Below are 15,422 nucleotides of genomic sequence, written 5' to 3'. Positions count from 1 at the left end.
TAACATTACATTGCATGGTTATGCTGATACAAATTGGATTAGAGATGCAAATGATAAAAGATCAATAATAGAATATATATATTCTTTGTTGAAATGGGAGCAATCCTATGAAACTGAAAGAGAGAATCAATAATTGCAAAGTCCTCAATAGAGGCAAAATATATGGCAATAAGTCAAGTTCTAATAGAGGAAATTTTGCTAAGATAAATTTTAAAAGACATTGAATTTGTATAATTAGAAGAAATTCTAATGAAGTGTAATAATCAAAGATGTCTTGCTTTTGCAAAAAATTCAAAGCATTACTAAAGAACCAAATACATTGATATTCAATATTATTTTATTAAGAGAGAAGATTGAAATGGAAGTGATTGACATGAAGTATTGTACAGCAAAAGACATGCTCGTTGATTTACTAACAAAAGCACTAATAAGAGATAATCATCAAAAATTGACAAAGGTACTAGGTTTAAAAACCTTTAATTAATATCAAAGTAGAAGTGTTAAAATAAGAATAAGATATAATTATCTTAAATAAATTATTAATTGTTAAAAGATAATAAAATAATGAAGATAACTTATTAATGTGACAGTTAAGTTTTGATATGGTAATTAAATTAAGAAGAATCTAAGATTAAGTTGGATAAATAAAGATGATTATAGATGAAGTTCAACTACAATAAATATAAACTCTTCATATAAATAAAGGATGTTCGAAGAGAGAGGCATCTCATTCTTCACTTTTTTTGTATGCAATAATTTTAATTACTACTTACTTGTATCTTATTTGTTGTATTTCTTTAATAAAAAATCTATTATATGTAAAAAAATAACTAAACTTTTTATTAATAACATCTATCCCTATTATAGATTGCTTAAGAATATTGTATCAAATAATGGAATTTAATTTGTATCAAGATTTTAAAGAGTTTTTTTTAAGATTCTAAAGATAGATATAAAATCATCTTTGATCTTTTATCTTTGAATTGATGGATAAAAAAGTATATAATTCTAATTTTAGAATAATATTTGAGATATATCATTAACTACCAATAAGATGATTAAATAATTCTTTTACTATTTACAGAGTTTGTTCATAATAATACAATACATTCTTCCAGGCAAAAAATTCATTGCTTTGCTAATTATTATTATCATTTATAACTTGATACTTTTGACTTCTCAAAAATTAATAATCCTATTTTCAAATATTTATACATTGTTTATCTAAGCTACATACAATAATAAAAGCATAATTAAAAAAATCTCAAAAATAATAAAAGATCAATATAGATGCCTATAGTAAGTAGCAACTTCAATTCCATGTTAGCAACAAGGTATGATTATTTTGTCACAATATCAAGATTTGCCGTTCTTATGATAAGTTGGATTATTATAGACTTTGACCATTTCCTATTTGTAAAGAAGTCAATCTAATATCTTAAGGAGTATATCTATCAAAGTTTATGAAGATCCATCATATATTCCACATGTCTATTCTTAAGCCATATTAGATAGTAAATATCTTCAAAAGAAGACAAATGCTACCTCCTCTTATAAAAATAGATAATAATCAAGAGTTTCAAATAGAAGAAGTTTTAGATTTAAGATAATGCCAAAATAAATTAAAATATCTTATTCATTGGTACAAATATGATATTAATAAATATAAATATGAGTCAATAAAGAATCTTATAAATATAATAAAGAAGATTGAAACTTTTCATTGAAAATATCAATAAAAACAAGATGAAGAATATCAAATCTTTGCTATAAAACAAACAAGTTTAAAAAAAAAAATATTCTACCTTCTAGCATTTTTAGTAGTTTTTGTATATTTATAGCACCAAAGATATAAAAAACCAACAATTAGTAGATTCAACTCAAGAGCTATTATTTTCTGATTTATTGGATGAGACATTACGATTGTGACAATCTTCAAGTCAACATAATCAAGTTGAAGATTCTCAAAAATGACATATTCTTCTTCTAATAAATGGCAAGATATAACGTGTTTGATATTGCAATCTTGGAAGAGACTTCCAATATTTGGTGATTTTATTAGAGGTTGAAACGACTCCAAACAATTTCTCAATTTTTTTTTTTTTTTTTTTTTTTTTTTTTTAAGGGAATTATGAAGCCCTCAGCAACAATCAAATAATAAGATGGTCTTCTTATCCTGGTATGGAATACTATTGATGGTTGACAAGACCTATCAGCCATCTTTGAAGAAAATAAAGATCAAAGGATATAGCAAATATAATTTGTCATAGCTTAGATTTTTTTCAACATATGATGACCACTCTTTATGGAATATATTCTCAAAAGGAGAGGGAATATCATAGATATATACATTTATTTCAATAATTACCTTTATGTGTCATGGACATACACATGTAAGATAGTAATTACTTATATAAATAAGTAGAAGTAAGTAGAAGTATGTAAAAGTAAGTTAATTCTATAATATCTTCTATGTAAGCTTCTTAGAAGCTTGACAGATGCTGTTTTGATTTTATAGGTGTCTTTAATTGACTTTTTGGTTTAAAAATATGGTCAACAAGTTAGCCATGTGCCACACATGTTGTTAGCTTGAAGACCAAGCTAACTATGTGGTCTATACGTAAAAAAACTTTCCTTGTAAGTCGAGGCATATGTCCTACAAAGTCAACACATAATGGAGGTCCTATAGAATATTGCCACATAGCCTCTAGTTAGATAGTATATATAGAGTCAACTCCTTTCTTGCTTCTAGTCTAGTTTCAAGAGTCTCAAATTTTCTTGTCTTTTGGCAATAAGTCATTTTAGTTTCTCTTAAATATATGTACTTTTTTATTTCTATTTTGTCACTCTTTCTTTGATTTGGATTTCATTAGTTATGCATTATCTTTCAATTCATGTCCATGACAATATGATTAAATAGAAATCAATAAAAATAAATTAATTCATAATATCTTCTAGAGAAGTTTCATAGAAGCTTTACAAATATAGTTTTGACTTTACACATAAATTATATAGGTTAAAAATATGGTCTATAACTTAGCCACGTATCACATATGTTAATAGCTTATAGAACAAGCTAACTATATGATGTACATATAAAAAACTAATCTTACAAGTTAAGACATATGTCTCACAATTTTGACACATATCACACATTCTATAGAATGTCGTTACATAGCTTTTAATAAGATAGTATATATAGATGCAATAGTGAATCCTTCTTCACTTTTGTCAAAGTCTTTTTTGTTCTTAGTCTAGTTTCAAGAGTCTATATTCTTCTTGTCTTTGAAAATAGATATTTTAGTCTTAATATTATATTACGTTTGAAATAAATACTTATTCTTTTTGAATTATGCAAGAGTATTTTAAGATTCTTCTTGTTTTAATTCATGTCTTTGATATCAATTTTGCTTGAGAGATTGAAAGCTTAAATTTTGTTAGGATTTTATTCTTATACTAAACAATTACCTCAATCAAAAAGCTCAAAATTTGATTCATATTGTCATTTTATTCTTATATTTTATGACTATATAATTTAGACTCTCAAAATATTTTATAAATTGATGAAGTCTAAGATTTCTTGAATGGTCTTAAAAATAAAATTTGATTATTATTACACAAAGAGGTATTTGATTGGTCTCTTCAACTATTAAGGCAAAAAAGATCATCTAATTATTTGTTTATTGTTCAGGCCTTCATAATTACTTTCAAATAACACAATTTTAGATTCTATGAAGTTTAATATCTACCTCTAAAAGAATTACTAAACATCAAATAACTCTTCTAAGATTATAGTATCAGATAAATTATATTTGGCTATCTATTTAAAAAAAAACATATCTCTTTTGAAGGTCTTCATCATATTTGCCAAATTATATAGTTTGAGATAATCTCAATACTTCATTTGGTAATTTTATAAATAGCAATCTTTAAGGTGATTTTTTTGGCTATTGATTCTCTATGTTTGTAAAGAAATTCTATAAGTTGATCTTTTAACTTGTTTCTTCTTGATTTGTACTACTTTATTGTTAATGATTAATCTTTAATTACAATAGATATTATTAATAAAAAATAAATATAAGTTTTGATGAATTTGTTGAATTTTTACAAAACTTCTATGTAAATTTATTAATATCATAATTATACCAATGTACAAGATATTCTAATTTATTTTGGCATTGCCTTGAATCTAACACATCTTCTATTTTGAATTCTTCATTATTACTAACTTCTAATGGTGAAAGTGATGATTGATCTTTTTTTTGATATATCTTTTTTTTTATATGGCTTAAAAAAAGATACATAAAAAATAAGATAAATCTTCATTGACTATAGTATATGTAATTATTATTCAACACGATTGAATTGTATGAAAATGTGAAATGGTCAAAATCTACAATAGTCCAACTTGTTACAAAGACAATTAGTTTTGGTATTACAAAAAAATAACCACATCTTATTACTAACTTAAAATTAATGTTGTTCTTTTCAAAAGACATTTGAATAATATTTTGTCTTACTTGATTTTTTTTAATTATATAATCATTATTGTATGTAATTATAATAAAAAAATCAAAATCTTTTATTATAAGATCATCAAATTTTAAAAAATCAAAAGTTTTAAGTAATAAATAATAACCATAGTTAGCATAAAAAATTATTTTTAAATAGAAAAAATATCATAGTATTATAGTCAAACTTTTCTAATGCTAAAAATATTGTTTAATTAACTTTACAATAGTTGATGGTACATTGCAAATACTACTTCAATATTTAATTTGTCTATTAATTTAATAATAAAAGATCAATAATAGTTTTAAATTTTTCTTTAATATCTTAGAGAAAATTATTCAAAATTTAGATACAAATTGAGTCTCTTTATTTGATATAATATCTCTTAGTAGCCAATAATAGTAATAGATATTATTTAAAAAAATCTAGTAGTTTTTTTTATTTGTAATAGTTTTTGTACGTTGTACATAATATACATCTTAATTAAGAAATCTATTATTAAAAATATAAAATCATAAAAAATTTAAATTAAAAGATCTATAATAAAATCTAAAAAAACAAACAACCATGGTTTTTTTATATAAGTAATGGTTGAAGAAGTCCTCAAGGTCAATGAAAAGGAGCCTTTGATTTTAAACAAATATCATATGATTGTACAAAATCATTTTTTGCCTTCTTTATTTGAAACTACAAAAAATCTCTTGAGATTAATTCCAGAGTATAATTATATCTAAAATATTATGTTATAAAAAAATCATGACAAGTTTGCAGATCATATAATTAAACTATATTTTTTGGAACTTTTAAGAATCTTTTAAAATAAAAAAGATTGAAATCAAATTCAAACTTAGAATTATCATAAGACTTAAAAAAATATTTTTTAATGTCATATACAAGAAGATCTAAGGATATATTTGAATAAATTAGATAAAAAAATGTTAATTCAACTACCATTTTATTGATTTTATAGCTCAAATGTGGAAATGCTTGGATTTCAAAGGAATTGTTTTTTATTCAATATAAGATACTATTCTTTCTTTTGGTATAAGGTAAGAATATTTGAATAAGGCATTTAAAAAAAAATTTAGTAGCTAATAAATAATATTAAATATATATCTTGACAAAGACATGTTTTAATAGGCTTAGCAACAATTCAAAATACATGTTGATATAAAATACTTGAGATTCTTGGAATCAATTTAAATTGTCATTGAACTAAAAGCATCTTTTAGATAATAAGCTATTTAAAAAATAAATCCACAATCTCAAAAAATTATTTGTTGTAAATTTTATAATTAAGCTTTATTATTAAAAAAAATCAAATAAAAAACTACAAGATAAAATTTATTATTTTCTCTCATTTGTAACAATATTGTATCTAAGACAAGTTTGAAATATTTAATTTTAAAAAAAATAGCTTAAAAAAATCAACTTGATATATAGTTGTGTTTTTCAATAACCATGCTCCATTGAAACAAGACCAGACTATTTCAAAAATCTAAGATCTTTCTATTCTACAACAACATAAAATCTCATCACAAAATAGGACAAAATGGACTAGAACAGATTTGAACGGAACTACACATAATAGGGCATGAAAGATAGCTGAACAAATGGAAATAAAACAGAATTGAATTGAACAAAAAGATGCAAAATCAAACTTTACTAAGAAAAAGGGTTGAAAGCAATATCTAACCAAATACCCAACAAGGCCTTGACTAGTCCTATTTATACCTTGTCATATTACCTTGGACTTTCTAGAATGTTCTTAGGTGATAGACTTCACCTTAATAACCATTTTAAGCCTTTACTAGTAGATTCTATGGTAGGCTCCATCAACATAACCATCCTGAACTCTTCTAGAAAGTTCCAAAATAGATCCTATTTAGTCCACTAATTCAATTCCAATTCGAGAAACTTACATGGTTCTAACTATCTATATAATTATCTTTTTTATACCTTGTTATAGTTAATTCTCTTTCACTAATACAAAATATCTTTGTTTGGCTCTAGATGGTATCTCTAAATTATCTTTTGGGAATGGATGAGGTTTTGTGCAATTTTTCATATTTAATCATGAATGGGAATAACCTTCTTAAAGAACTTTGTACTGAAGTTATGGACGTCCACTACCACAACAAAGATAGCAATGCTCCAAAATATTGTCCACTTTATATTCTTATTGGTCGTCAATTACAATTGGTGGTGGTGGTTGGTGTTGATCCAAAAAGCACTTTGGCTTGATATAAAATTCTTTTAGTTACAAAATATAAAAGACTTGATGGACCCAAATATGTGGCAAAAGCTCGAGACGGTATGCAACATCAAATATTACTACAGAAATGTAGAAAGGTCCAAGCCACTGAGATGTTAATTTACGAATTTGGCTTAATGTAGCAAATAGCAAGTTGGCATTGGAGAGTAACACCTGATCACCCTCCCAAAAGGTCTTGTGTTGTCAATGGTTATCCATACATTATTTTTATCAATTCTGTGCAGTAAGAAGGCAATGCTATGTTTCTTATAAGGCTATTGTAAGCCATTGTATAAATTCCTCTATTATCAAGTTATTGGTGTTGATGGAACAATAGAGAGTTGTTGACATAATTGGATGTTGACCGATATAAAAGAAAAATAGTGAATGATTGGTACTTACTTAAATACCATTATTATAAGTAAATTCCAAATGTATCAAATATTCATCTCAATCATTATAATGAATCATCAAAAATATCCATAGTATATCTTCAAAAGTTTGATTTGTACACTTTGTTTGCCCATCTGTTTGAGGAGAGAAGGATATAGATATGGCAAGTCATGTGCCTAGTAGCTTGAACAAGGCTTGCCAAAAACTTCCCATAAAGAGTGGATCTCAATCTGAAATGATGATACGAGGTAATCCATGGTGACAAAAGATGGTTTCAAAGAAGATTTGTATAAGCATTAAGGCATCAATATCCAAGTACACTGCAGCCAAGTGAAGTTGCTTCGAGAATCAATCCACAAAGATGGCAACCACGGTATGATTATGAGAAATCTATGGCAAACATATAATGAGATCTATAGTCACTTGTTCTCAACATGTTGTAGGTAGCGAAATTGGCTACAATAGTCTAAAAGATGTTGCATTACATACTTTGTTACTTTGACATGACTCGTAAGAGTGTATAAAGACTCAAACATCACAATCTAAGCCTATCCAAAATCATATCTTTGAGATCCGCTGTCGTATTGTAACATGACTATATAGTGAAAGATGATAATATGGATCTTATTATAGAAGAATCAAGTTAAAAGAAAAAGTAAAAAAAATATCGATAAAAGATAGGAAGATAGTAAAACTTTTAGTAGTAATGCTGCCTTTTTAGAAAAAATAGCTTCTACTTACTTTGTAGGGCCAAAAATAAGGCAAAATAAGATAGATTGGAAAAATAAATGATATAAACATCTTTAGGAGGAAGTTAAGAGTAAATTCTAGTAAAATTTACTTAGAAAAACTAGATGTTGATACCCAGAGAGGGCCAGTTATGAATTAGGGCCGAAATTAGACCATGAGGCACAAAACTAAGTCTTAACAGTGATTCTAGATTTCTTTGATAAATCAGAGAATGGAATTTGATAGAAGATTGGATAAGGTTTTTATAAGCATTGGTTTTGGGTGATTTGGATTTGTATTGACTTTGTAAGAGCTTTGCAAAGTCAAGGTTTATTTTGGATGACTTGGGTTTTATAAAATAAAATTGGTTTTACATTTTGGATGATTTCAAGAGTTTAATAATAGATCTATAGATGAAATTTTTTAGATTAATGGTTATAGTTGTGTTCAATATGTATTGTGAATTTGAGCTCGATATAATAGTTGAATTGAGTGTTATTGAGGTGTAAGTGAGTCAAGGTCTCAGAAAGTAGAATTTTAGATCTAGTGAGGGTTTTTAAGATTTCTTGCAATCAACTCTTTGGATTGGAGTAAATTTTGTGTGAGAGGATATTAGACTTATTTTTATATATGTATGAGAACTTTGAAATCAATCCAACAGTGAAAAAGAAAGATATTTGTTCTAGAAGATTGGCATCAAGGTTGGAGAAAGAGGTCAATCAATATCCAAGCATGTTTTTGAGGTTATTGTCTATTTGTTAATTCCAATCCTTTTCAAAAAATTTGTGATTGTTTCAACTTAGTTTTTAAGCAGTGTGCAAAATTTGAGTTAAGATGGACGGTTCATACATTAGTTATTGAATTTTAAATCTGTTGTAGAAATTACTAGGATTTTGTTTGGATTTGGTTTAAGGTTTAGAGTTTGGTTAGGATTTGGTTTAGGATTTATAGTTTGGTTAGGATTTAATTTAGGATTTAGGATTTAGGATTTGAGTTAGAATTTGATTAGAATTTGATTTAGGATTTAGGATTTGGTTTAGGCTTTGGTTGAAATTTGGTTTAGGGTTTAGGATTTGGTTAAGGTTTGGTTTAGGTTTAGGATTTGATTTAGGATTAAGATTTGATTAGGATTTGATTTAGGGTTTAGAATTTGATTTAGAATTTGTTTAAGATTTGATTTAGGATTTTGTTAGGATTTGGTATAGGGTTTGTTTAGGATTTAGGATTTGGTTCAGGATTTGGTTGGAATTTGGTTTAGGATTCAAGATTTGATTAGAGTTTGGTTTAGGTTTAGGATTTGATTTAGGGTTAGAATTTGATTAGGGTTTGATTTAGGATTTAGAATTTGGTTAAACTTTGGTTTAGGGTTTGTTTAGAGTTTGATTTAGGATTTAGGATTTAAGGTTTGGTTTACAGTTTGATTGGGATTTGGTTTAGGTTTAGGATTTGATTTAAGGTTTAAGGTTTGTTTAGGGTTTAGTTTAGAGTTTGGTTGGAGTTTGGTTTAGGATTTGTTTAGGGTTTGGTTTAAGATTTAGGATTTTAGTAGGATTTATTAGGATTTAAGATTTAGTTAGTTTTGGCCTAAAGTTTTTATGAAGTCCAATAAGATTTTAACTAGGATTAAATTAAGATTGAATTGAAATGTATTTGAGATATATTTGTGATCATTCTAATTTTTCTTTAAGATTTTTTATTGTTTCTTTGAAATTTCTTTGAGATTTCTTTGAATTTGATTAAAGCTTGTTTAGCATTGTTATTATTCTATTAGAATTAGGATTTTGTTGTTGCAATTTCTATTCTACCTTCCACATTCAAGTGCTTGGAGTATTCTCAAGCAAGACTTCATGTATTACGACACCATTTTACCTCTTTGGCTATCTTTTCCACTAGTGATAAGAGATTTAGAACCACCATATATACCAGTTGCTCATGTTGTAATTGCTTCTTTATAAAGGTTGTTCCTACAAGTAAGTCTTTAGTTGCAAGTTGTCTTTCTTCTATACTTGATATGGAAGTGCAAAGAACTACTTTGTATCTTCCATCTTTAAAAGAGATTGTCTATGCTACCCAATCAACTTTTTTTTCTTCTCATCCTTAGCTATGGTATATCAAGGATAACATCATACTTTAGCTTTGTCACATTGAAACTCTTTCTTAAGACGTACATATCTATCAATCTTAAGATTTTTTCTTCACATGTCTCACTCAATACATTCTTTTGGTCATCTGCAAGATATGTACTTCCTCCTTTGATTTCCTTGGTTTTAATTCCAAACTAATTGGAAATTTCAATTGAAATGTAATTTTCTATAGAACTACAATCTACAAGTACTCGACATAGTTGTCCTTTTAGTAGTCCCGTTAGATGCACTAGTCAACTCTTTTTATAGTTGTCCAAGGCTATGCCATTTATTTGTGAAAAATAGTAGCTACTTTCAATATTGGTCCTTGGTGCCTCTACTAAAAAGCCCCATTTTCCTATTTTGATTCATTATCGGCTTGATAATCTTGAAGACTATAAACTTGCCTTGTCTTGTTGATACTTAAACTTTGATGTTTAAGACAACCTCCAATATGATGGCTTGACTCTTGTCAATAGAAATACAATCCTTTTTGCACCAATATTTGTCATCTTTTTCATATCAATGATCCTTGCAAGACATCAATCTCCATTGGCATTGGTTCTTGTGCCGTAATATTAGATAGTAGCATATGACTTTGTACTACAAGTCGTACTCCATGATTTTTGAAATCTATAGCATTGACCCTCTCGATAATTCAAATCACCTCTTCAAATGATTGTGGATTCCTTAGCTCCATGTCTTGTTGGACTCCATATTTCAAACCTCGTAGGAATCGATCCATTATCTCCGCCTCCAAAATATTATCAATTTTGAAACATAGGAACATGAATCAAGAGACATAATCTTGTAGTGAGCTAACTTATATAAGATTTATCAACTGATTACATGTTATTTTTTCTGCATTAATAGACTAAAATTGATTCCTAAACTTAGTCTCAAACTCTTCTCAGTCACAAAATCCACCTTGAAGTCTATAGCTTTGAACTTCATGTCACCACTAAATGGCTGCCATATCCTTCAAATAGTTGGCTATATATATAATTCTTTTAGTGGTATTTGTACTAGATAGTTGGAAGTATTGTCATATGTTGAAGAGCCATTGACATATATCTTCTTGTCTTGAAGTTCCAAAGTATGTATTAGGCTTATTCAATTTCAACCTAGCAAATATCAACTCTCTTGTCCTCAATGCTTTTATTTGCCCTTATAAAGTAGCTATCTAACCTAAGAGGTATTGTATTTGAGCCTCCATCTAAGTTTGCTCTGCCATATCTCCCATACTATAATTTCTCCATTAGACTCCTCAAATATAATATCTTTTCACCTCCCAATTGATTTTTTAAGGGGAGCTCATAGTAGCCTCAATACAGTACCTAGTGTATTCACAACAACTGACTTTGGACTATATGATGACTATTGATATGCTACCAAAAGTAAACAGTCTAATAGTCACTCTGATACCAATGAAACAAGACTTGACTATCTCAAAAATCCAAGATCTTTCTATTCTACAACAATATAAAATCTCAATACAAAATACAACAAAACAAACTAGAACAGAATTGAACGGTGTTATATAGCATGATTGGCTATCTGAAATATACTAGGTATCTAGCTATAGAGAATTTAACTTAAACCTTTATATGAATCTTATCTTAACTTCTAAAACTCCTTTGATTTGCATAAAACTCAAAATATTACAAAATCCCTTCAAAACATGTTTTTTCCGCAAAAGATTTTCTTGTCTCAAACTTTAGAAATTCATTACTCTTGATCTAACTGTTCAGTTTGTTTCAAATTTATAGGATAGATAGAATTCATCCTAAACTTTTATTATAAAAAAAAACCAATTGTAAATTCACTCCCGATCTTTTGACATCTAAGAATTCCTAGTAGATGCTCTAAACCCTAATTTACAAGTACCTGAGCACTATTTTCTTGATATCTCAAGAATCCAATACTCAAATATCATCAAACTTATGTATAAAATTTATTAACATGAAACTACACATTTCTTGAAATTTTGAGCCAAAATCTTGTCAAATTGCTCAAGATCACAATAGCCGATCCTTAATTGTCATCTGTATGTATGTATTATGTGAAAATGAATGAAAGTAGCTCTCAAATTGACATCTTAACTTTGAGCGCCTATATCTCCTTCACATAAATTCCAAATTATACAAAATTTGTACCAAAATGTTAGGGACATAGTCCTTAGAACCTTCTAGAGACAAGTTTCTAGAACTTTTTAGAGACAAGCTTCTAGAACCTTCTAGAAGCAAGTCTTTGGAACCTTCTAGAAGCTTCTTAGTTGATAGAAGATGTTAGGGACATAGTCCTTAGAACCTTCTAGAGATAAGTTTCTAGAACCTTCTAGAAGCAAGTCTCTGGAACCTTCTAGAAGCTTTCTAGTTGGTAGAAGTTGCTTGAGAAGCTTCCTAAATAGAAGTATATATTGGAATCGAGGCTGAAGAATTCTTCAGTCTCGACAATACATCTCTTGGAGCTCTAGCTCACCTCTCTGGTGTTGTTCTTGTATTCATCTAATTAATCTAGTTCTTGCCAGTTCTTCTTGAACTTCTTGGTAGATATCAAGTCTGTATTCTAAGTCCGTGACAGTTTGTCAAGACTTCACTCACCTCAGATATCAGAGCTAGTTTCTTCTTTGTTAGAGTGTGGATTACCCCTCTGCTTGGAAGTGTACTAGCACTTTAGAGGTTGCGGATTACCCTCCTCTAAACTGATACTTCTTTTGTTACAATATTAGAGTCTTATTCTTCTTGGAGAGAGTGGATTACCCCTTTTCTTGAAGCTCTTAAGGCATTTTAGAGGTTGCGAAGTACCCTCCTCTAAACCAATATTATCTTCTTGTAGAGTCATTCCTGTCCTTCTCTTAGAATGGTCGGGGGCTAAGACATTAGTATGACGAAAAGTGCAAAGTCCAAGTTAGATGCTATCATGAATGCCCTCGCTACGTTATCACAAAGAACTACCCAGATTGAAGGAGTCGTGGCAAGGCTTCATAATGATGGAGCATCTGGGATGGCACAATCTAGGTTGCACCAGCCTCAAACTTCTACACTTAGAGAAGCAACTTTGCCTCAAGTTCGACAAGTACCGCTGGTTCTACAACATAAGGAATCCCGAGTTAGCCTTCCAGACAAGTTCGATGGTACACGATCCAAGTTTCGAGGATTCATCAACCAAATTAGGTTGATAACAGTTTTACAACTCGAACGCTATCCAATGGAGGAGTCACGTGTTGGGCTTGTTGGAACCTTACTTACAGGACAAGCTCTATCACGGTTTGCTCCTTTGTTTGAGAAACGATCGTCCATACTAAACAACTTTGAAACCTTTTTGGAGGCATTTGCGAAAGCATTTGGTGAACACGACAAGGTTCGATGGGCTACAACAAAGATTCGGTCACTACGACAAGGGATGCGTTCTACATCAGTCTATGCATCGGACTTCAGACAATTAGCATGTGACATCAATTGGGACGAAGAAGCGTTGATGAGTCAATTCTATTGGGATTTAAGGGACGATGTGAAGGATTTGCTGTTAACTCTTCCTGATCCGCAAACGCTCAACGAAGCTATTAGCCAAGCTGTGAAGTGCGATAACCGCCTATTCCAACGTCGCCAAGACCAACGTTCAAGACAACATATGGTTCGCCACACCCCAACTATGTCGACAAGCAGCATGAATTCACATTCAGAGGTAGAAGACATGCAAATTGATGTGGTACGTGTCAAATCTCTTACTCTAGAAGAAAAAAAGCGGCGTATAGAGGAAGGTCTATGCTTGTATTGCGGTGAAGAAGGCTACAAAGTTGGAAACTGCCCCAAGAAGTAAAATCGACGTATTATCAAGACTAGGGGTGCATTTATTCAGGAAAACGAGGATGCCCAGCCACAATAGGAACTGTGCGGCTAGATAGTGAAATATCGCAACAACAACTAGGTTCCTTTCTTTCCGCTCAACCTGCCCTTTGTTTTACAATCTTTTTGTTTATAGGCCTTCAAAAACTGATAACCTTAGCATTATTAGATTCAAGAGCATCTGCTTGTTTCTTAGACAAAGAATTTACAAAGCGTCATAAGATCCCTTTAGTACAAAAATCCAAACCTGTTCACGTTGAGGTCATAGATGGACGACATTTATTGTCTGGTAGTATCACCCATGAATCAGAACCTATAGAAGTGACGTTTAAGGACCATAGTAGTCATATTATTTTCAATATTATTAGAATCCCATCTAATCCTATTATTCTTGGTCTTTCCTGGTTGGAAAAGCATAACCCATCCATAGATTGGAAGTTACGAAAGATGACCTTTCTCACAAAACCACCCAAGAGCAAGCCTAGTAGAAAACCCTGAATAGAGAAATCCTTATTTATTGGAGCAAGAGAGTTTATAAGATTGTCCAAAGAAGGCACACCGTTTATCATTTATGCGGCTCCAAATATCGGGGAGAAGATCTCGACAGCAAGTATACCGGAGCAATATAAGGATTTTAAAGATGTGTTTCAAAAGAAAAATGTCGACATGCTACCGGAACACAGACCATATGATTGCGCCATAGACTTATAGGAAGGAGCACAACCGCCTTTTGGCCCAATCTACAATCTATCGCAGATGGAGTTGGCGGAGTTGCGGAAGTACATCGACGAGAATCTAGCCAAGAACTTCATCCGTCATTCAAAATTGTCAGCTGGAGCATCCATCTTATTTGTGAAGAATAAAGATGGCTCTTTGCGGATGTGCGTGGACTGTCGAGGCCTCAACAAGGTAACAAAGAAGAATCGTTACCCGTTACCCTTGATTTCTGGTCTCTTAGAACAACTTGGATGTGCAAGGATCTTTACAAAAATTGATCTAAGGGGAGCTTACAACCTCGTACGAATCAAAGAAGGAGATGAGTGGAAGACGGCATTCCGTACAAGGTATGGCTATTTTGAATATAATGTCATGCCCTTTGGTCTTATCAATGCTCCAGCGGTCTTTCAACATATGATGAATGATATTTTCCGAGAGTACCTTGACGATTTTGTTGTCATCTATTTGGATGATATTTTGATATTCTCCGAAAATGAGGAAGAGCATGAAAAACACGTTCGTTTGGTATTGGAGAAACTACGCGAGCGAGGACTATATGCCAAGTTGGAGAAGTGTTTATTTCACCAAATAGAGATGGAGTTTCTGGGATTCGTTGCGACTACGAAAGGCTTTAAGATGGACCCCAAGAAGGTGGAAGCAATCGTGTCCTGGGAGGTTCCGAAGACTGTTAGAGACGTACAATGCTTTCTTGATTTTGCCAACTTCTATCGGATCTTTATCAAGAATTACTCTCAAGTTGCTGCTCCTCTCACTCGGTTGACATGCAAAGTTAACCTGGAATAGGGACCTCTAGTAGAGAAGGCATTTCAAAACCTAAAGACCACA

Source organism: Physcomitrium patens, chromosome 19 (assembly GCF_059467195.1).
Source record: "Physcomitrium patens ecotype Gransden chromosome 19, ASM5946719v1, whole genome shotgun sequence".
Lineage (NCBI taxonomy): Eukaryota > Viridiplantae > Streptophyta > Bryopsida > Funariales > Funariaceae > Physcomitrium > Physcomitrium patens.
This window is presented reverse-complemented; position numbering follows the sequence as displayed.